The 25894-nt window shown below is 30.3% G+C and overlaps 1 protein-coding gene across 2 annotated transcripts in view; it reads right to left on the reverse strand.

Annotated features, from left to right (window-relative positions):
* LOC139514688 (inactive tyrosine-protein kinase 7-like) overlaps positions 1 to 25894 on the reverse strand; it is a 91955-nt gene that overhangs the window by 57977 nt on the left and 8084 nt on the right. The window lies entirely within an intron of this gene.

Genomic DNA, 25894 nt, shown 5'->3' on the forward strand with positions numbered 1-25894 from the left:
AGCAAAGTCCATTCCGCATAGTCAGCTATAAAAGGCCCCGAAATGACATATGTAAAACAATTCAAAGGAGAACAATAATGTCCTAATTTATAATAAAAAAAAAAACGAAAAACAAATATGTAACACATCAACAAACGACAAACACTGAATTACAGGCTTCTGACTTGGGACATGCACATACATACAGAATGTTTTCTAGAAACTGCTTTGCTGATTTTTTTACAAAAAATTTTTGTTTGCTTACTTTGTGTTTTTTGTACTTTTGATTAGTAATTTGTTTAGAATATCAATTTTTTATATAAATCTGTTCTATTACACAGGCATGAATTTCACATGAATCTCAAATGAAATTCACCTCAATCGAGCTTATACATGAAACTCACATGAAATTTTCATGTGAATTTCATGTAAATTGAGATTCACATGAATCTGATGTGAAATTTTTCACATGAGTTTCGCGAGAAATTTACAACAAAAAAATTGAAATTTTTCATGATTTTAATTAAATTTGAAAATTTAGATGTTATTTGAAATACTCTACTTTAAAAATTAATGTGAATTTCACATGAAAAAATATTATGTGATTTTCATGTGAAATTCACATGAGTTTCATATGAGATTCACCTGAGTTTCACATAAACTGATTTCACGTGAGTTTCACATATAAGCTCGTTTGAGGTGAAATTTGCCTGTGTAAGTTTATTGAATATAATGCACATTTGTACCCATATGGGTTGAAGGCATACATAAATCAACATAGTAATTTTACAATACATCATACAGAAAAAACCAACAAAAGAACCAAACATTATATACATATATGTAAGTGGTGGGTTGTTTGGCTTGTCCAGTAATTTATCACTTTAACCAATGCTAAAGACAACTGTTTGCCATTCTTCATTATTGATTTGTTACTAGAAGAGATCCTAGAACTTGTAAACTGTCAGCTGATTGACAGCTCCCTACATTTTTTTACTTTCTAATTGACCATACAACACTTGTTGTTAAGCCTATCAGCTGAAGCAAGAATTAGCACAATCCAAGATAATGAGATATTTTACAAGTAATTAGAGAACAAGTGTTTCATGTAAAGGTGTCTTACATTTCAGTGCTATAACCAATATATATTTCGGTATATCAACTTAATTTGCTTGTAAAGATAAGGCGTTTGTTAAATCCTTTTTTTGAATGGACCGATATATATATCAAATCCTTGCAAAAGTGTTCAATTATTTCCTTATAATAATAAATAGCTCAAACGAGTACACAATCAATCATTCAGTGTAACTGCTCTATAAATCACATGTTTCAGTGGATGTCATGACAGCTGGCCCCCTTTAATCCTTTCAATTAAAGTGACCAATGTCGCCATCTTAATGCAAGACCATTATCTATACTTATTTCAGTAATGTGTTGGCAGACAATATCCAACGGTACTGTCAGGCACCATGATTACTTAGATCACCTAACAACAGATCAGGGTAGATAACCCTTAGAAATGTTTCTAAAATGGACATTTTAAAAATGAATAGCTTTTCAATTAGGAGAATTCAACTCAATTTTCTCATTTATCTCTATATAGTCTAGTATAAACCTAATTTGTGTAACAACCTATTAAACTGTTACACTGTTTCATCTCTTGCAACAAGAAAATTCCTGATAGAATTCTTTATGATAAAATAAAATTGAAAAATTGAAGAGTTTGTTACATATAAATAAAATGTGCACAGATCGACGGAAAACAATGAAATACCATATGCAGACATCTTTCAGCTGATAATAAATCTTGGTAACTTTACCTCTCTTTTTAACTGCATTGCCAATCCTTTATTAGTTATATAACAATCATAATGGAAGGCAAGTAAAAAAACAACCCTATAATTTGTAGGATAATATCTATTTCAATGCAGCATCAGACTTAAAACATATAAATCATCGCTACAAACTCCTTCAGAAAATTTCATGTACATGATAAATGTTAGAGTACATCTGTATCTCTGTAATCAGTTTCAGATTTATGATCTTCAAAAGTCTTTTTTGTCGCAAATGATATCTAGATTTTTTTTCAATCGAAAAAAGACCACAAAAGGTATAATTTACGTATCCAACAATCAGAGGTCAAATGTCTTCCGAAGGAGTTAATCTTCTGTGAAATCTTGTAACAGTTCTATTATAATAGCAGGTTATAGTATCGCTGACATGTATATTATGTACAATTTTATCTAAAAATGGCTATCTAACAAGTTGGCTTGTCATGCAAGCCTGCCATTATTTATTGACGGCTTTTCATACCAAGATGAGGTTTTAAGTTATTACTACATAGCTATTTGTTCAGGGGTGTTCTTACCTTTTTCATAACATTTCCTGATTTTGAAAGCATATTTTACTTACTGACACATACAAAACCTATCAATATCACCATGAAAGGGAAAATGAGATTAGTACTTTAAGTAAGATGAGCTAAACTTTGTACACTACATGATAGTGCATTTTTTTTATGTCTGAAAAAAAATCGCTCTTTCTTTTCTTTTCTTTTTTTTTTTTTTAAATCAAATGAATTTTTCATTGAAAAATCATGTGTCAATCTTTTTTTATACATGTGCTGAAACAAACGAATACCTTTATTTTCAGCACAAAAAAGCAAAAGAAATAGGATACTTACTGACAGACAGACAGAGATTTTTAATCACTTTGGGTATACAAACTGAATTATGGTGATTTGTAAAAACTGATCAGTGAGGACATTGAAGTTGCAAGAAAACTTTCATATAACATTGTAACAAAGTTGTTTACCTACATGGACGATTTTCTATCTTTTTCTCTAATGATCACCTTACCAACATAAAGAATTGTGGAAAGGACATCTAAATGAACTATAAAGAAACACACACAATAGAGGAAGGGACATCTGATGGCCATAAATCAGCTCAAATCAATCTGAGGGCTAAACAGCCATGATGGACAACAAAAAAGTAATATACCTAGGTGATAATTATCTCCCCTGGTGGCAACAGTCTATTCTGACAGCTATTATGAATACTGATAAATAGAGGAAAAGTTTCAGGTGAATGTGTAATGTATTGCTTAAAACTGCCACTAGGGAACAATTTGGAAAAGGGAAGGAAACCATTATTAGACAAGTAGTAAACTTTTCAGATTTTTAAATGCAAGAGACCAATGTATTACAGCCCAAAACAGCTAACATATTTAAGGGCATACGATACAGTTTTGATCCTGTATTTACAGTTTGATGAAAATATCTATATAGGCTATTTTTTTGCCTGATTAAATCAAATATGTAATAAAAAAATATATATACCTGCATGTGCTACTTTTTGAGTTAAATGAGGTCAAAATTTTGTATATTTGCTCAAAATTCGGATTTGTGGCCGTATTTTCCCTTTCAGAAGAAAGCCATAATCTTTATGTTCTTAAAGATAAACACAAATTGTTTTTTTGTGAAATAATTTGTAATTTCTGTATTTTATAAGTATCCTAAAAAAATAACTCATATTTATCAAATGGTCATGAATAGAGAAAAAAACGAAATTTTTTGCTGTATATTTATCAAAATTAAAAAAATTGCACTATTTACAGTTTTATAAAATTTGGTCCACATAATCTCCCTGCAAAATGAAACACAATGTCGTTTTAAAAAATAGGGGTCCAAGCACTCGTTTTCAAATTAAATCAGTTTGAACGGTAAAAATCAGTCGAAAAATGCATCTTTTCCCGATAAGTCATAGTTTGACGTCGCGAAAATAACATTTTACGTTAGTAACGTCATTACCTCCCCTGTAACTGTATCGTATGCCCTTAACAAGTGAAGGTGCTGTAAAAGAGATTAGATCATAGAACATTACCACTCTAATTTGAATTAATATCACGTCAACAACAATTTTCTGCATGTCAAATTCTATAAAGCATGTTGAATTTATGAGGTTTTTTTTTAACAACATTGTATAAAATCTTGCACATCCTAACTGTTAATGTTATGACATGCTATAGCAATCAATCAAAGCAGATTAGATAGACTAAGTTAATGGCCATTTTATCTCACATTTCCCCTCATTTCAATTTTACACCCAACCTAATCAAGTATCCTTACAATTAAAAGGGCTTCACTTCATTCATGATTTTAAAAATACACTATCAAATTGCTGTAAACACAGTTATGCAAATTAGCAGATTCAGTAATTATAAGTTAATTTGCATAAATAATTTATAGAATGTGTCTGTGCAACTTATTTAAGGCACTTCCATTAAGCTTGTAACTCGGTATTCATTGAATAGGCAAGGTACACTTCCCAAAGGGATTCTTCCAAATTATCATACCCTGGTGTCAGCCTCCATAATCTGGTGGGCTTATTCATTGCATTGGGATAACATATCTCATTAACTATATTTCAGCCCTTATAAAAAGAGCTCTTTTTAATGACTTAACAAAAACTGAATCAAAATACATGTACCTAAAATTACATAGATATAAGAAGATGTGGTATGAGTGGCAATGAGACATCTCTCCCTCCATTAGTCACAATTTGTAAAAGTAAACCATTATAAGTCAAAGTAGGGGTCTTCAACACAGATCTCTTTTTAATAGTTGCCACTTTCCAGTTAATTCATTATCTAATGCAACAAAGATATTTAAAAACAACACACCAATAGTATACACAAGCATTATCTTCAGGTTTTTGAAAGTCCCCCTCCTCCCCGTCATAGAATCAATTATTTTATGATTTATCATCTAATCTTACACAATTTCAATGGCACAATTAACTTTTTCATTTTTTCATGAAGTAGTGAAATAGGTTCAAATTATCTAGCAATAAAAGAGGAATGTTTAGCCTGCATCATTTCAATAAAAATACAGTAAAAAGCATATTAAAATGTTGCCATCTGTTTTATGTCCCTGTTTTATCTTCCAACAGATCGCTGACTGGGGCATAGACTTCCTGCTGCTCAAAATTTGTACACAACTCTGGTTACTATCTGTCAAAATATCAACCACTATGGTCTTACAACATCATCAGTCAAAAAAAATCAAATGTCAAAGTCGTAAATTTTCTTTGACAAGATGAGAGAAAATACTGATTGGAGACTACGAAATAATTATTCAGATTTCAACCTTTCAGACTCATTTTCAGTTCTGATATGTAAAATATGTTCTTATAAAATACCACACAGCTTGAGGAATAGTGAAGATGAACCCTGAAGCATAATAACTTTTACTTTGTCTCTAACCTATTTCACTGCTATTTAAGATGTGTTATATCTTTTCTGTTGACTCTTTGCTATTTGAGAATTTTGCCTTAAATTTCTAGTACATTGTACATGTAGTCTGTCGCTTTTTAGTTACTACCTCAGCAGAAAAATTCAAAAAATAATGATAACCTTTTTTCATAGCCAAAGACAATATTGCTAAATTGTTTTTCAGTTAATCAAATTAATAGACTTGTGATGTCAGACAAGGACATTAAGTAAAAATGACAAATGTATTTTTAATCCCTCAATAAACATTAAAGGAGAGCATAACAAAAAAAATCAGTTTTGGCCCACCAACAAATGCCTTGCAATAATTGATGACAAAAAACTAACGTCAAATTAAGTTTTAACAAGCAGAGGCAATGTTCCATGAAAAGCACTAACTGCTTTCTTTTATAAAACAATTTCGAGTTGAGTTTTTACATTTGATGGGTGTTTTGGATGTGATGCATGGAAAAGTTACTGTCGATTTACAGAATACCAATGTGTCATTTTCCGATTGCATTCGACTTGACAATAATCATTTATCATCTCAAATTTAATGTTCAAAAGTAAATTAGTTAGTTAAAGTAAAAGCGTTTTGAAGTTTTACACATTTTCTCTTTGACAAAAAGACAAAACTATTGGAATTTATCTCAAATCAAAACCTTGATAAATCAGAGGCATATTTTTCTGTTTCATAAATAAAATCTACATCTGCTATTTCAGTGATATAAATGTATTGATTGAGAAGAAGTATAAAATACAAGTACAGGTACATGTTCTATGGACAATGATGGGCGCTGATGTATTCTTCCTAGTGTCTTGTCATTTAACATTATCTTAAAAAATATGAAGGACTTCAAAAAATTATCCAACCTGAGGGAATACAATATTTGTAATATTGGCCCTGAAATAGAATAATATGCTCTTCAATTTATCATTCAAAAATTATGCAGCAATATTGATGCAACAACAGATGGTCATTAACAAGATATAATAGATATTTTCGTTACAGAAAATTCTTTTAATAGTTCAAGGTTATAATTTTCCATTTCTAGGTTTTTGCTTGTTTATGGGTTTTTTTTGTGTGTGGAAAAGAGGGGAGTTCATTTGTAAAATTTATATAGGTCATCCCTTTAACTAACATTTAAATGTACTGGTTATACTTTTCTAAGGTCATTCATTGAATATAATTATCCTCTCTTCAATAATTCAACTGTGTTTATCTTTAATTTTAAGTTAATATCTAATGACTTTAGACATGCTCATATTTTCCTCAATCAATGTTGTATTAATGGTGATATATTTTATAGGACATTTATTGTTTAATTTGTAATAGTATGAAGTCACTTCAGACATGTTCACATTTTCCGAGAGCTTTGTTCCAATACAAACACAATATCTGCTTGTCAAAAATCGTATCCAATAATTTTTTAATCTGAAAATTAGAAACCTGACACTGGTATGGTCAGAAAACCCATTAAATCACCATAATAATCAGTCAATCATAATCGGCAATAGTTAACGGACAATGGCGGCAATAGTTGACGGACAATAGCCGGCTTTATATTCAACCCAATGTCCAAAAGAACACATAGTAAACAATAAATCTGGGTACCTAACAACCAATACTTAAATGACAAGGTTAAAAAAATCCCTAGAGTTATCCTCAATAATCTAATCAATCTCTATTACATTTCATTCAAAGCACTGGGACACAACATCTGCCCCAGAACAGTGTCAACCAATGTTTTACTTTGTAACCATTTTAGAAGTAAATTAACAGGACAATTTTTATCAACACCACAATCTGAGATCAGGATGATTATTAAACATTTATAGTTCTGAGATTTAATGGAGACACTAAAACAAGAATAGTTAAACATGTCACTAGAAATAATAAAATGACAGCAAAATATAGTCCACATGGAATCGTTTCTTTAAATAGTATAAATAGAGTCATTTTGGATTGTAGTTTTTATTTCTGTCAATGAAGGATTTTAAATTTGTCCTTGATGAACAATAAACCATAAAATTGATTGTACATGTTCTTACAGCTTATCACATTGTATTTGCTGTTACTGTATTAATAACATAATCAAAGTTCAATGATATCACATTTATTTTTGTCGTCAACAGCAAGTTATGTCTATTATACATTCACAATCATTGGAAGATTCCAGAAAGACGTCAATAGTCTAATCCAAATTCCAAATTAATTTTACTGCGGACCTGTTCAGAATTCAAATTTGTCTAATTAAAATATTTTAAAAACTCTATGGTCTAAACATTACCTACAATTACCCGTCTACTTTTTCAACTGTATCAAACTTTTAAAAGATGAAATTGTTTTCATCCTATTCCTTAGAGAAGGAACTAATTTTACCATGCCAAAGCAAAAGGTATAAAGAGGAGATGTGGTATGATTACCTATGAATTATCTAAATTTTCAAAAAGGTACAAGTCAGGACTGACAGTCCAAAACCCTCTTCTGTAGTGAAGGTTGTTAAAAAAATACCCTTGATGATTACTTATGAGATAACAATCCACCAGAAAACAATTGACATTAGGAATCTTAGACAACTTAAAGGCAATGGGCCTTCATAATTTCTTCCAATTCCTTCTGTTTCCAAGCCATTTGCATTCGCTATGCCAATTGTCTTGTTGTTGAGTGCTCTTTCATTAATTCCCTCTTTTAATTTTTCAGTCAAAATTTGTTCAACTTATCAAAAAGATGGTGTTACTGTATCAAGACACAATGACGGTGTAAAATACCAAACATGATCCATTTAAAATAAAGTATGGCATACTTTACCTTAACTTACAATTAATGCTATCTTTTCAACTAATGATTGTGCTCATCATTTTTAAATTAAAATCAGAACTGATCAGAAATTTAGAAAGATATATTTTTAATGATGACACTGATGAAATCCACATGTTTCCAAAAAATTAGTTCACCTACATATCTAATCTTTGATTTCTAACATTACAATCAGTATTTTAAGTATATCAATAACTAAGAACTTGTGCACTTTTGTACTTTTAAATCAATCAAAACCTAAATTCAACACTTTTTTTTTCTTCAGTATTATGAAATTACATTAAGTTGAGTACCAGTATGTCTGAATAAAATCAATCACAAACTGTAAGAGGTCTACACATTTTTTCCTATGCTGTGCTATGTGTACCATTGTTTATCTGTTTGTCTTTTTCTTTTGTAGCCATGGTGTTATAGCTTATTTTTGATCTATTAGGTTGAAAGTCCCCCTGCTATCTTTCGCACCTCTTTTACTTGAACTGATAGTAGTCTTTTAAAACAAATTAAAGCAGTCTCCCAAGGTCAATGTCAGCTCAGTAAAAACATAGCTTAGTCAGTAGTTGATCTTTTTACACCCTTAAAACTTGATTAACTGTTCCGATCAACAAAACAAGGGGATATCAACAGAAATAAACAGAGGTTTCAAAATCCTATAGTAATCTTTTTCCACCTTAAACTTTATAAAATCATGACAACAACACATGAATGGATGGCAACATAAGACAGATGCTAGTAGCTTTATCTATTGGCACTTCACAAAGGGGATAGAATTACCCAGTGCTGGTCAACGATAAAGGCATGTCCAGAGTTATTCATTTCACCTTGTTTATACAGTATAAAGTGCTTGTTTTCAATCTTAGTGGATTGATTTCATCAAACAAGATTTATTATTAAATCTTCTGGACACAATGACCTTTTGGGTAATGGACTCAGGCACACCTGTTTTTAAAACAAGTATGCTCTTGTGTTATGGCTTCTTTTGATATAAAGTGTCATGAAGTTCCTGTATTTTGGACAATCATTAGAATGATGGATCTTTTCATAAAATATCTTGGGGGTTTAGATCTTTTTGTTATTCACTCATTGTTTTCAGATCTGAATCAAGGTGATATGATGAAGGCTTGTTTGGGATAGTCAGAATTTGCCACAGCATTCTAAAAGTGAAATCTCCAATAAATTGTATGACATCTTAAACCTTGCATAGATAACAAATTGCTAAAGTGGCAAACAAAATTGAAGATTTAATATTTGATGGTTACACATTAAGTTTTATAAAAAAAAGCCCATCTATTTGTATTTCAACATCAAAATGTCTATGTTTTTAAATTGGTTAAATCTAGTTTGCTTGTTTAAAGCACAGCCATTTTTCTTATCAGAATAACTCTATTTGATATAGTATCTACATGTATGACTTTATCATAAAACCACTGGAAAGATGATGAAACATAACAATATCAAGAACTCTAGCAATACGGTCTCACTAAGGGCACTATTATGAGTAAGATTCTGTATATATCTATAAAGTTTCCAACAGAGTCATTTGAAAACCATTTCAATGGCGGGTCAATAGAGAGCTGAATCTCATGAAGTGCAAAACCCTTCAGTTAATATATTTTTGACTGTTTTTAATTTATTGCTATCATAATAAATTTATGCTAGTATTATTATTAAAAAAATGCATTAAAAGGAAGTCATCATTGTGTAAAAGCATAATCCCCCTGCTAAGCCAGATAATTTTTTCATAAATTTTAAAGTGCTTTAAAGTTCGTTAATCAATGTATTTTCATAGCTAAATAGCTTTAATAAATGTGTTGTGAGGTTTAATAACAATAAATTGATTAACACGGAGATACTGTCATGAAAATCTCACACGGTCCAGGTGTAGGCCCCACCTACTTCGACTAAACAAGTTCATCAATTCTTCAAGTGTCATGAGTTTTTGTTCAATATTCAGTCATGTTTGTGAAAGAGAAACACAGTACTTCTCATCTCAACTGAACTAAATGTAGAATTTATAAATTTATAAATACCAGTATTAGAATGGAAAGAAAATAAGCTCCCACGCCAAAACACTGCCTGTCAGACTTCATGCCCCAGAGTCAAACAAAATAGAAGACAGAAAGAAAGCAAATATCCTGTCTTTTAAAAAAAATGTCATGATATTCAATTAAATTTACGATCCACCTTTAAAAAATGGTGGCAATGCCAGATGAAATAATCTTTTTTAACCTTATTCCTCATTTTAAATGTTTAAATATTCTGTAAAATACAGAAGTGCTCAGAAACTTTGCACCAAGATTTCAGTATACAAATGTTCTTATTGAAATTTTTCTCCGCTCTCTCAGTTGTCCTTGACCAATCAAAAGAGATAAGGTGTATTGAAATTTCAATGACTGACAGCAACTCAACAATACAAAAAACAAAAACAAAAATTTTCAGGTAGATCAGGTGTCTTCTGCCATATTGAATTGTAAAATAGCAATTAGCAATTTGTACGGTAGATCTTCAATTAAATATGCAAAAACTTGCTTTAGAAACATACATATCGCACTTACTATACCAGTTATCTAAAATTGAAAGTTCAACAAAAAAGAACAGAAACTTTCATAAGATAAATTCAGATCTCGCCAAACAGTCAGGAACATATATACAGATATACTGTTCCCAGGTCCAGTTAACCTGTCAAGTAAAACACAAGTATCTGTAGTATCATGGACTTACTAGATCACTAATACTATAGGATTCAGTACTTTCATAGTTCTAGGAAATCTGTTGTCCTGATTTCTTGCTTTTAATTCATTATCATACTTTGTGGTGCAAAGTATTAAATTACAATTATTTATGACTTAAAAAATGATACTAATGTGGGTTTGATAAACCTACATTATATGTCAATTTCATGCCAATTTGTCAATTTTTACACATTTCTGCTAATACCTCTTCTTAAGTACATTCAACCTATTCCCAATAGAGCAATATGACATTTAACAGAACACCTCTAGAATAAAATGCAAGGCATATTGGATTACTTTAAGTCTGACAAAGATTAAACCTAATAATAGTTTTGATATGCCATTGACACTTCATTCTTGGTTTCTTGTGACCACTGATTTTCCTGATTAACCAAAATCTACTTACAGAACATCCTTGGTACACTTTTTGTACTAAAAATTAAAAAAAAAAAAAAAAAAATCATTCATACAAACAAGCAGTCATGCAGTCCGTAGTATCCATCCAAAAGTCTTTCTTTTTATCTAACTTCTGTTTGCTTGTTCCAATATTTTTATGGTAAAGCATGGTAAATAATGTGGGATATCAAAAATTCAAAAGAAATCATGCATCTCCTAGAAATATTGTAATATCCTTGCATCCAAACAGAACTTGAATCCTGAAATACATTTTTCTGAAGCCATTTATGATTGTATTATGGTTTACTTCTTAACATAAGAACACCAGATGTCATAAATTTCTTCCTCAAAGTAATGTTCTGGTTGCAAACTTTACTTCTTTTTTTTTAAATATGCTGGTTCGTGCATTGTAAATTGGCATTTTCTACATAAAAAACACAGGTGCAATTAATATTTTCATCTGCACTTTAACATCGAGATTTTAATTATCAATAATAGTTCAGCATGCACTTCCGTATGTCAACACTTTCAGTAAACATGTTCAAATAAAAAAAATTGTCTTTCCTTAGTAACATAGCAACACAGTTAAAATTCAATTTATCATAACTGTTGATTTATACATTTATTCAATAAAATGCATTTACTTAATCGAAAATGTTTAGTCTGAACAATTAAGAGCGTTTCATTTTAAAAGGTTTGATTAACCCCACATTAAGATACGGGTAAACTACCAAAAATAGTATTCCAAACAAACATTTTATCAAGTTATAATAACCATAATATATTATTGACAAAATGTCAATGTCATCTCAACAAATTTTTTATCATAAATGAATCAATTATTCTTCATTAATACTTTCCAAGTAGTCACTTTATTCTCTTTCAGATTACCCACTTAACATGGGAAGAGTGCTAGCACAGCATTTATTCCATTGTTATATCCTACCATAATACATTGCACAACATTAACTTACTTCAAAAATCAATTACAAGTTTTAAACTACTTTTTTTTAGATTAACTTCACAATACAGCTGTTCTTTACTTTAATGAAAAATGTAAGTAAGTTAAGGAGACCCTATGTGACAGAGTAATTTTATTTTGAACTATATATACCTATTCCCTTGTACTGACAAAAGTGAATTCTAAGTGTAATAATGTAATATAATAATAATACTAATAAATAATTTATTTATGTATTCGGTAGCCTGCTTAACATTTCAAAATTTAGCTTCAAAATTACTTTTACAATACTAATCTGTTTTCTTGTCACTGCCTGATTGAAGATAAATTGGAATAGACTGAAGACCTTAAGTTAACACCAATATTGTTCATGTGCAAGTCAAGATGCTTCAGCTGACTTTTTTTTAAGATTGACTTGCACCTGAGCAAACTTTACTTTCAGATTTACTGGAATTCCACAAGAAAAGATAATTCACCAAACAAAAAATTAAAACCGACCAATCGTGGCCAGAGAATTAATTAACCTGTTTTTTATATCGTTGCTTTTAATTTCCGTCCCTGCTCCAGCCCTTTAAATATCCTCTTGACTAAAAAGTTACACTTCATCAGTTACTTAACAATGGCATAAAGCAAAGAGAAAATTGTTGGTTATGATAACTGAGTACTGGGTAATAGATTTTGCTCATACATATGGGTAACTACAGGATAATAAATCTGACATTTGGTTAAAAAAACAGACAAATGGTATGGAAGTGAACTTAAGTGAGATAAATAGTTTAATCATACAACTGAATATTCATTACTCAAATTTAAATCAGAGAATGGCATCTTATATAACTCATAAACCATGATCTTGGACAATGCCTGCCAACTACAGAATGAAGTTTCAGTACATCCTCTCAGTCTTGTGTTTCAACACTTCCGGCAGTTGCATCACCTGGAAACTAAGATTTTTGTGATTATCACAAGAACAATCTGGTAAGAGAGATGACTACAGCTATAAAGACAATGGCAGACATGGGGAGAAGGTGCCTGTGCTGAACTGTCTATCCTAAATCATTGTTTACTGTACATACAGAATGCTGTAAATCACATTCAGGTGATAGCATAATGCTAAACTCCACAAGCTTTTCATTATTACAACATCATTTCATTGACAAATACACAGATGTATTTTTGCAAGAAAGATGAGCTTCATCACTTTTTTTCATGTTTTTTATGCATTTATTTATGTACAACAGTAAATGACATATTACATATATAACATCTTCTTTCAATGTTTTCCCTAAATACATGTATCACTAGCCAATTCTAGAACTGAGTGAGTACTGTATGTTTTTTTAATATCCTTAAAATTATGGCATCTCAACAAAGAGAATTTTATACTTCCTACTGTTTTTGAAAAACTGCAATGTAAACACTCATCAGTGATGCAAGATTCAGAAATAATTCAAATAAATTTGTGTAGTCACATTGTTATATATAAATGTAACTATTAACCCTCATTTCCTGACATTCAGAGGTTTAATCTTAGTCCTTAATGACTTTTAATTCCTCCATATCAACTTATTATTACTTGTCCTTATTTAAATACATTTTGATAATCAAATATTAAATACAGGAATCCTCATTCAATAACTGTATATAAATATATATCATAAATAGGAAAATATGTAAGCCAAATAAACACTCCTGGATGTCATATTAGTGTAATTCAATTCATTTTTTATAACTTTTTAATTTTTCTTTGAAGAACTTTAATTTGACTATAATATGATTTATGAATTATGACACCTTTTGATATAATTCTGTGATAGTTAAATGTCTGTTTAGAAGGTTATTAATGTCTTTTTAATTATTTCTCTTATATGCTGAAAAAGTTTTAAGAGATTATCCTTTAAGCTTAATGTCTGCCTGAGATGATTTAAAAGTTTTGCAGTTTCTCAATTTTAAAATGAAAGTGACTTCCAAACCCCACCTAAAATTACCAGGGGTGAAATTATAAGTTATTGCTGTTTATTAATTTTTGCTATCATTATAAAATAAAAGCAAAGGATGATGGAGTATCCATCCATGATATGAAAAAAAAAACAGCAAAAAAAACCCAAACAAAAACCAAAAACCTTATATGGCTGACTATGTGTTATAGGTGTTGCTCATTATTGAAGGCTGTTCTATAGTTGTAAATTTCTGTGTCTTTCTGACTAATGTGGAGAGTTGTCTCATTGGCAATCATACCACATCTTCTTATTTTTATACTTTATAATATCTGAATCACTTTGTTCAAGAAGGATTCTTGTAAAGTTATAATCTAGCATAATAAATCATTTTCACTTTATATAAAATAGCATGAAAAGTGTCTATTTAAAAAGTTGCATACTTTTATTGATAAATAATTGATATGTGAATATTATTGCACTATGCAAATAACTGAACCTTCAAACAGAATGGTATAAACAATGGATCTAATGTTTGTAAAAAAAAGTGCCTTTAAACAAAGACAGAAATTATATGTTGCCAGAATCCTATTAACCTAACTGATAGGCTTATTACTGTAGAGAATTTTGAAGAAAATACAATTATGTTCAACAAATAAAATCAATCTGAATGTGACAGAAGGCTGATTACACCTGGGAGTAACATCAAAGTGACATCAACCCAGGTAGTCACACATTTAATTACAGGTGTAAATTCCTTATTTCACAGGTCAGAAAGTGATGTTTTAAAGATCAAGAGATTAATCTACTTCTGCTTAGTTACAAAGTACATTCTTACGATTTATGTAGATTTAGGATCTGTAATTTGTGGGTAAAAACAAACAATTGCTTGTGTTTTAGTTTCATTTACAAGTATCATGGGATATTCCCTAATGTCTTTTATTTACCAGATGAAGTTAAATGCATGTCATCTTTCCCATGGGTTTAATACATTATTCGATTTCAAAAATGAAAATAGCAACTATGAAAATAAAACTAGATATACGCATCGTAATATATATTTTCAAAGATTAATTTATAAATGTACACTATATTAGTAAAGTTTTCAAGATTGAATAACATAAAATCCATTTCATCCCACTTTCATGGTATATATGTTTCTATATAATCAATGCTGTGAAAAGACACTCGGAACACATTACAAGACCAAAGACCAAAAACAGGCAGTACAGGACTGTAACAATAGAGTTGCATAAAACATGGCCAGCCCCTGTAACTCATCAGTTACCACAGACAAAAATGGCACATGTAACCTATCAGATCCCTACCAAATTGGAGGAAAACTAAAAAGTCTATCAAAAAGAAGTGGGCAGATTTTCAATCCATAAAAGCTCAAAATCTATATTTGAAAAAAATGGAGCCTTCGTTTAGTACATCTGTTCCTCACTAAGAAGCTGCAGATCAAATTTCTTATGGATAATATCAAGTACTAAATATTTTTTTTTACAAATAATTGTCTTTATATGAATCTTCTATACAACCACAAAATACAAATGATTCAATATAACTTCCTTGTTGCTAGTACTTTCACTTTAAAACTAAATCTATTATTTCAAAAATGATATGAAACCTTGAAAACAAATCAGATATACGGACAAAGATAGAACAATTCATCCCATTTAAAGGTCTATATAGCTGTACTGTAATGTTCAAGCAGTTAACATTTATTGCCAGACTTACAATCCTCACCGCAATAAAAACCTAAGAAAAGTATATAATAAAAATTTATTTTAAGAGAGGAAAAATCTCTCATCTGGGTATTGCCAATTACATAGAGTAATTAGATCTGATTTACAGTATAATCTGTAAAGGACAAAATAAACTGGATAAAAATAGAAAAAAAATCCGAAGTTTTTAGTGTTTCAAAGGGAACAGGACAACATCCTCGTCTATAATGACCAATTCTTTCATTTTTACAGCAATTTAATCATAACTTGATTTACCAGTCTTTTAAAGGCATTGATTATGGAATACTTAAGAAAAGTGACAAAGTATGAATCTATATATGAAGTAAAAAAAATAGTATATATATATAGTTAATTCCAGGAGTCAGTGCCTTAATTCTCACAGAACAAAATATGGTGGGTATGTAGGTATTGATGAAATGATTCAATTTTTGAAATGCTTTTAAGTATTGGCTATATTATAGTGGTTATAGTTTTAATTGGGGTTTGAATACAGCATCTGTAAGTCAGTTGACAGTTGCTGTCTGGCTAGTTATACTGTAGACAAACTTCTTAGATCACTTAAACCATTGAGGTCCCTAATCTAAAATTAGACTTAAACGGAAAATGTTCAGGACTTTATAAAAATTCTTACTGTAAAATTGGTCTGATTTAAAACAATGCTTAGCAAATATGTCCTTAAAAAGTATACGGTTAAGAATGTCAAGAAAAAGAATTTTATCTTTTTGTTGCCTATTATTGTTACACATAAAAACAGTAAAAAGGGTAGTAAACACTAAAAGAAAAATCCGACCAGTACTAGGCAGTATATGTATCTTTTGGTATGTATTGTCAGGAGAAATAATTTTTACAATGGATTATAACATTCAATTGTCCATTTTATGACTATTTTATTGCCCAGTTTGACAATCTCATAAAACTTTATGGTCATCACCATACTGTAAACATCTGAGGTTTATTTCAGGTCAAATTTGTGGATGTACACATATTTATGTTGAATCAAACCCAGTGACATCAAAATGTCAAAACAAGTCTAGTTAGCCTTTTGAAGATTGGACACTAACCAAGGTTATCTTTGTTTTTGTCAATGAGTTAAGCATACCTTGTCCAATATCAACAATTCTCTCTGAAATATATCCGTTAGTATGTTTAATTTTGAAAACCAAGATTGTACAATGTTTAGTCTTTAAACTTAGATACAACATGTATTGAAATTCCTATCCCCTTCCTCCGACATTCTCTCTTAGTGACTTAAACCCCTGTTTAAACTTTTAAATCTTTTGTAAAAGACCTTTAAGTAAAAAGTTGTGTTTGTTCAATTGACAAGATCAAAGCCTATTAAATTAGATGCCAATCAAAAGAGAAATGATAACACACAAATATTTCCTACAAGATATGTGAGTATGAATTGAGATTCAGTGTTTAATGATAACGAATCTGGTCTGTAGGGGGTGCTGCGTCTTTCAAGTTGATGATGCAATGTTATTTCAGATTTTCTTTTCTCTGTCAACTTTGTTATCCTCAATGACCTTATGTAAGGGTCAACAATTATGTTGAACAATTTATTATTTGCTATCTAGATAATTTACAGAATGGCAATTAAACATGACCAATAATTGATTGAGGCAATGAACTTAGAGAAGTGATAAACAGCAAAATGCTGTAATGTTCTAAAAAGTTCTTTGATGTATGAACTATAAAAGAATCCTGCACACGACTGCATCATAATCCAGAAAACTTTCTAAACCAGGGGCAAACATTTAATAAAATATCAAAATATATTATCTTTCAGGTAGAAATATCAAACAGATTTTTTAAATAATGATTTCTGTGGTTCACATTAATGTTGTCAAAATGTACACAGAAATTCATTTTCAATTACCACAGCCTTTGAGCAGCCAATAAAACGAATCATCCCTTTGGAATTGTAACATAATTGGTCAGTCAGAGGTTGTTACTTAAGGGGAAACCTGCTGGAGATTTTCGGGTACAAAACAATTTAATTAATGCAGATCCATAGCCTAATCATTCCAATCCAATGGATCCCTTCATGATTCTTTTGTCATAATATGATACAATGACAGAATTTTTGCCAATTAAACTAATAAAAACTCAATGTTCGCATATTGAAATCAACATAAAAACTGAATGAAATTACATTTTTCTGATTGATTTATATCTCATTTTTATTTTGTAGAGTAGTCCAGGAAGGGAGGGCAACGAGGGACAGAGTAAACCGACAAACTCATTTGTAGCAATCTGCATATAATTATGCTGATTGTTGGCAAAATTTTACAAGTTATGTTATACAATTCATTTTGATAGAAAGGATGCAAAATCAATCAAAACTAAAAGCAGGAATAGATAATCTATTACTTTTGAAAATAGAAAATTATTATGTAAAATGCGAGTAAGTGACCATTTCTTGGAAATAGAGAGGGGTAGATATAAAAGAATTCAAAGAGAAAATAGAATATGTAAACAGTGTAATATAAATGCGGTTGAAGATGAAACCCACTTTTTCTTAAAATGTAAAATTAATAAATCTTTACGTAACCAGCTTGAAAAAGATATAAATATTATATGTCCAGAATACTTTACATTGTCTGAAACAGATAGATTACAATTAATTCTATCTTCATTTGATATTATGCAGCTTACTGTTCCATTCATTAAAAAGTCATTTGCACTGAGGGGAGTGGACACAACACCTGCATAAATATTACTGTTTTATCATTTATATATGATGTTTAATATGTTCATTTTTCCATTGTGTATATTGTATTGTATTGTTTGTATATGCCTTCAACCCCCAGGGGTATAAATGTGCATTTCATGAATAAAATTAATTTTAATAAATTAAAAAAACGATCAATTATTAAATTTTCAAATATACATATTTTCCAACAACATGCCACAACATATATATATGCACATTATTGCAACTTTGATTAAAAACTTAATAATAAACTTTTTCAATAGTTAATAAGAAAGTCATTAGTGACATTATGATATTCATGTGGGACATCACATTAAATTGTTCTGAGCAAATGCTGATATTAAAGGTACAAAAATGTATAACCAATATGACAAACTAAAGCCAGAGACAAAACAGAACCATCTAGTAATGAAACAACTTACAATCAAATTCTCATATGAACTTGTTTAAACTGATGTTCAAAAGTAACATAGCAACTGTACAAAGAATCTTTTTTCTTGTTTCATGGTTGAAAGAAAAATAAATGTATTCTTTGGTTAACCTGTCAGCGGAAATGACTTATAACTGCCGAGGAACATTGCCTAAGCATTCTTCAGGCCAAGATCATACCAACCCAAGCCTCATTAAAACCTGTAAGAATTAACAGGCTTGTCAGAGTCAAGTGCTACATTCATTTTTCAAACCTGAAGCTTTTCATACGTTGGTAACAGTTCCTTATCATCTTTCTGGCATAAACAATCCATCTTCTGCCTTCTATAAATCAAGCATCATGTTCAAGAGTCTTTTCTTAAATTCTAAACACAAATGTAAACATTTCATTCGTTTTGTTTGTGTGTTTTGTGATAATAAATCTTCAAAAAATTTCATGTTTTTAAATAGGGGACGAACAAAAAAAGTTTTGAAGGGCCATCTACTTCAACTTCTAATCCTCCCTAAATATAAATGTTTAATCCTCCCTAAATATAAAATGTTTGGGATATTGTTCAGTGATCTAAAATATCCTTTAATGAACAATCTAGTTGTCCGTAGCTGTATTTTGCTGCTGCTTAAATGCAGCTGGCTAATAGACTATAATCAATCAGGACACATCCCATGTACTTACATTCTATGTCATATACCAGCATGTTTATCAATGTTATAAAGTGATCATTTCCTTTTGGAAAACATGACTTTGTAAAAAGATTGAAGAATTTTATGAATTTCCATTTTTGTAATACTTTCTTTCACCCACCCGTAGGTTCATTAACTTTGAAACATCTGGTGTCAAAAGGACAAACAGGCAATTTCTTATAATCCTTCCGAGAGCAATTTACCTACCGAGTTAAAATCCCTTAAATATCATATAGATGGCCACCAAACACCCTTCTCTTTGTACCTACTAATTTTAAAGTCTTAAGTATCTGTAGGTTTCATTGGGTTTTAGATAGATCAAAGTAAAGATTATGCATGTCGCTGAATAATAATTTACCTATCTGCTGTTGCTCGGTTACCAAGTTTAATTCGATTTAGCGTTGATTTTAACTGATCCCTTTGGATTCCAACAGACAATGATCAACACACATGGATAATTTTTATACTCAATTGAAATTCAAAGATAAATAGAGGTCTGGAAAAAATCTTCAAAGCCTGCATAATAGGTAAATACAGAGTTTGCACTTTACAAAGCCCAGCATAAGCCTCATAAAAATCCCTGGTGCATGTTTCCCCACCCTTATCTCTCTATTTATCAAGTTGTTTATACCTTTATGTTGAATTACTGGATCAGGTTTGTTTTATCCTCTATCTATGAATGGCCCTTTGGACCAGTGTGAGCTATTTGCCTTCAAATGTCATCTCTTATTTGGTTATTTTTTTTAAATCATATATAATTAATTGTAGCCAAACTTTTATCATAAACCGGATTTTTGTGACAAAAATGTCGGTTATTGATTTGGGGATGTACGGCGGGCGGTCGGGCAGTCGGCAACCAAATGTTGTCCGTGCATTTACTCAGGAACAGTTCATCCAAAGCTTTTAAAATTTTAATATGTTGTTACTGACAACAAAATGAAGGTCAAGTTCAAGAATGACGATTTTGACTTTTACCGTTCAGGAGTTATGATTCTTGAAAGATTGAAAAATGGCGTTTCCATTCATGTTGTTGCATTTACTCATGAACCATTCAACCTAAGCTCTTTCAAATTTTAATATGTTGATACTGATGACAAAATGCAGGTCAAATTTGATATTGACGATTTTCACTTTCACCGTTTATCAGTCATGGTTCTTGTGATATTGCCAAAACACAAATAAATGTTAATAAATCCGGTTTGCTGTCGTTGTTACAGCCTCTTGTTTTTATTCTAAACTGATGTTACCTGACCTACTTTTGACTTAATTATGGTATGGGCCATTTGTTTGTGAGGTGCTTATTATACAGAAATATTCCATATACATCTCTCTCAAAATCCTGGCAATCCAAAGAGTTTTTCTTAGACTAATAGGCACAACCTAGTTATATCTGCGGTTTATGCTACATGGATTTGAAGGTCAGTACTGCAGGAAAGTCATAATAAAGCCATAGTCTGGTTTGACAAGTCTCAAAGTAGACTATTTCTTGACAGCAGTCAACAGAACTTGTCATCAAAGAAAGACACTCCAGAAAACATACAATGATACAACATAATATTACCAAATTAAGAATCAGTAAAACATATTCAGCCAAAATAGGAATACACTGTTACTTCAAAGCTTTTTAAATCAGTTGAAGTTTTTTTGAAGTGACATATTAGAAATATTTATGTTTTCAATTAAGTTTAGGTCACAAATTGTACTCTATAATCACATATTAACTCTAGTTAATACTGACAATCTGACGTTATGTCAACATAGGGTTAAAGTGAAACTTTCTTAGGGATACTCAGACAAATTATTTCTAAACTTTCAAGTAAGATTTACAATATTAAATACACTAAAAACATAAAAAGTCTGACACTTTTATTTGAGAGGGTTAGATCATAGGAAGTTCTATAAAAATTTGATTTACTAGATAATTGGATTTATGACTAAGAAATAATTTAATCTTGTAGGAGACTTAAAAATGGTCTGTCAACTTTTTTAGACTCCAATTGAGCAAATATCATTCAACTGCAATTGTTAAACTTAATGTTCTCTCAGTAAATCCACAAGTCAGGACTGATCAGTTCCCATATTATCAAATAAATCCAGATCATTACCACACTTCTTATCTGAAACACGTAATATCAATGGTATAATCAAAAAATTGAAATGTGCTACTTAATAAAAAGACTGGAGCAAAGCAAATCCGAGTACCCCGGAATTCTGGAAATTGGCATCTTCTGATTCTTTCAAAACAAACTTATAGAATTTGTATTTTGTAAGATAAAAATCTGTTTGTTAATGAAACATTTTTTTTGGTTCACAAGAAACATTTTAAAGAAACATAATATATATCAAATCTATATTCAAGATTCTATATTTCTAGATAATAAAGTCAAAAACATCCGTTATAGAACTGTTTTTTGAATGTTACTAACCCCTATAGCTGTTTATATCATATTAATAAACATTGCTGTTTTATTTGAGATACACATTTTAAACTTTTCAATATTTAGCCTGTACTTTCAATAAAATCTACTTGAAATACACTTTATTTCAATAATTTCAATTAAATTACATCAAAATGTTTATAGAAAGATCTTTTAATTCGTCATAACACCTATTCAAAGTAAAAATAATGACAATTGCTGCATTCTTTTCCACACTATCATTGTACCATGGAAACATTGCAGTTGGAAGCTATTTAAGCAAGCGTAGATTCATGCAATCAAAACATTAAATTCCCATAAATTGCAATCAATGATTTATAATATTGGGTAATAATCTTATTTCATTGTCCCTCAAACAGCAAATAAAACATGAGACTGTTTAACTTCCTATCTGGCACCTGTCCACATGTCTATAAAACGCTGGCATCAAAAACATAATCACCCCATTATTATTCAATTTTTTTTATTTGTGTCGATTTTTTGTAAAATTATAAAGTTGAGATAATTTTTGACGAATTATTATTTGATATGAAAGGATAATCATACACCAATATATATTTTAAGAAGTAATATGTATACTTAATAAATATTAAGTACTAGTAAAGTGCCAAAGTTCACTTCCTCTGTGCATTCCTAATAAAGCAAAATGAGTGTACATTCATGTTTTGATGGTATCTGAGATACTAAGTCTGACAAGGTTTCTGGATGAAGGACTAACTGACGTCATTGGAGCATATCTGTCATATGCTATCCTATGAAAACTTTACAATTTCTATTTTCAACCACCTGCGCTACCTTACTATTCAACCTTGAAAGAAATTAATAGACTTCAATGAATCAACTGTTTCAATTGTGACAACCCAATGAATAGAAAAGTATCTAATTTCTCTGTAAATTCCAACAGAGACATGCCCAGAGCTAATCAAAATTATCCTCATTTTTATATCATTTAAAATTTGTCATGGTCTACCATGTAATTACCATATTTTAACATAGAACCAAATCATTAGGTTTTGTAAAAGACAGACACATAGGCTCTCATGGTAAAGCTGAGGAGACATATTACATTCTCATGTGAAAGTTACACACATGAGCTCTCATAAGCTGAGAACACATTGCTTTTTCAAGTGAAAGTTGCACACATGACCTTTCAATTGCTGAGGAGACATTACATTCTCATGTGAGCTACACACATGAGCTGTCATAAGCTGATGAGATAAAATATTTCCATGTCAAAATTACACACAGGAGCTCTCATAAAGTGAGGAGACATTAGATTCTCATATGAAATTTGCACACACCATAAGCTGAGGAGACATTACATTCTCATGTGAGTTACACACATAAGCTGTCAAAAGCTGATGAGCCATTACATTTTCATGTGAAAGTATAATGCCCATGGGCTCTCATAAACTGATGAGCCATTATATTTTCATGTGAAAATTATGCCCATGAGTAAATCTCATAAGCTGAGTAGACATTATATTCTCATATGAAAATTGCCCACATGAGGTCTAATAAGCTGAAGAGGTATTTGATTCTCATGTTAAACTTACTCACACTTTTACCAACATGTAAGATCACAATTGTCAACCTTTTATCAAAATTGGTTCCCTTTGAAAGCCCTTTCCTTTTATATGTGGTTGTAGGGACTTTCTTTTTTACTTCTTAATATCCCCTTTATAATAAAAAGCAATGTGTTTTCTTTTACATAGGACTTACACTTTTTTTTCTATTTCCAACATTTTAGTTACACATTTACCCTTTGTCAACTATTTTTAACCTAAAAAATTAAGAAAAAACATTGCACATGTATTTTTAATTCTTATCAATGTTAGAACTAATTAAGGGAGACATGTGCATGAAAACTTACTTGCTGGATTGGACCAGTAAAAATATAATGATCTTTTCACTGGATTCTAATGAAAGGATTAAATATTTATGATCTTTCCTTTCAATGTCACCTTGAAAATACTTAACGTCTGTTTAATTTCTTTAATTGTTATAATGTTTACAGTAAAATATCATCTATAACTTTCAACTTTACAATAAATAATCTTAATTTTAGTTTTACAACTCTTGAAAATTCTGAACAAAATTTTGAAATATTGCTGCCATTTTCCACTCATAGGAAATCATATCTCACTCAATTATTGCTCGTAAATCAGCTGAAAATTTGACCACTCAGTCTTCAAACTTCAAATGAACTATAAACTGTGTGACTTTTAATAGTCTGACAATTTGTCTTAGTATCATATTTGTTAGGTATAAATTTTAAACCTTAATCATGTGTAAGTACCCATCATGGGCGATTACCAGCACTGAAATTTGAACCGTATCTTTTTCATCTTTTACAATAATTCATCAGTTTGAATTAAGATCTTCAAAATATCTCAGAGATGTAGATTATGAAAAGAAAATAGTAAATTGAAGAGTTTCATTTTGATGTTATTGTGTCAATTTTATGTCCACTTGGTAGTAATATATTAAAAATGTCATCTTAACAATGAAACATTCTAAAAATCGTAAAAAACTTGCAAAATGGTGCATTTGATAAGATCACTAAGATAATATAACACAGCATATTTTTTGATTGCATTTGATGAGGACAGACAAGATTATGCAATGGAGACAAAAGAAAAATAATCCAATAAGTAATAAGATAGGATCAAGATAACACTGTTCTTGTCAGTCGGTGCATTTTTTGTATCAAAATCTGTTCTATACAATATGTAAAGATCAAAAGACTAAGAAAGGGTTGCATGGTAAACCTGTATGTTTTATCCCCATAACAAAGGTACTATTGTGTTTAACTTAAAACATTTTGTTTTGTTTTTTTAAACTTTTTTATGCACCATGCATTGTCTTCTGATGCAGATTTAGATTTTTTGTTATCAAGATGGCAATTTTTTTTAGCAAGATCGATCTTTCCCTTGCTTTTCTTTCTAAACCGAGTTACATATTGTTCTGAATCTAAATTAAAGTCTTTATTTTTTTCTTTAAATACATTTACACTTCAGCTGAAAATTAGCAATGCAAATATTGAGGAGACAACCATTTGATATTCTGGCAGAGCCAGCAGAATTTTTTACGGATTAAATATTCATTTACATCTGTTGATACATGTACATGAACACATGCTATTTCTTTATTATTATTATTTTTTTTTTTTTTATCATTTTTGCACACAATTGTTTCCTGCATTTATGGATGCAGAATATTCATTTCGTCCTGTCTTGTGCAAGATTATTTACTTTCAGCTTTTAATAGGCTGAAATAATCATTTTCAAACCCCTCCCTCCCCAACCCCTGAAAAATTCAAATCCTTTCAGTTTCAGAATTTTCCTTACTGTAAATAGTGGAATAGAACATCTATTTTCATCCTAGATTCTATGCAGGACAGATTGTTCAATAGTAAAGAGAAATTTACATGAAATCCCTTTAATACATAAATCACCTATTCAAGTTTAAGCCATACATAAGTCACCATTGAGCTAAAATTGGATAATAAATCCCTCTATTTCTAAATAGCCATAAATTATCCAAACATCCTAGATAAATGGATAAAAACAACAAAAGCCCACCCAAATACTGCTGATAACTTCTGGGGTCACTAGATTTTCAAACTAGACAATATTATCAAGTTTGCAGCATTTAATTATCTGAGATGAAAACAATTACATTACTGAATAGTAAACTAGATTTATCAATTAGAGGACAGACACAAAGTGTTTGGAATTCTTTGTAATGGGTGTCATAAGTGCAAGGATACAAGTTACCAAAGGTCT

This window comes from Mytilus edulis, chromosome 3, assembly GCF_963676685.1.
Source record: "Mytilus edulis chromosome 3, xbMytEdul2.2, whole genome shotgun sequence".
Classification (NCBI taxonomy): domain Eukaryota; kingdom Metazoa; phylum Mollusca; class Bivalvia; order Mytilida; family Mytilidae; genus Mytilus; species Mytilus edulis.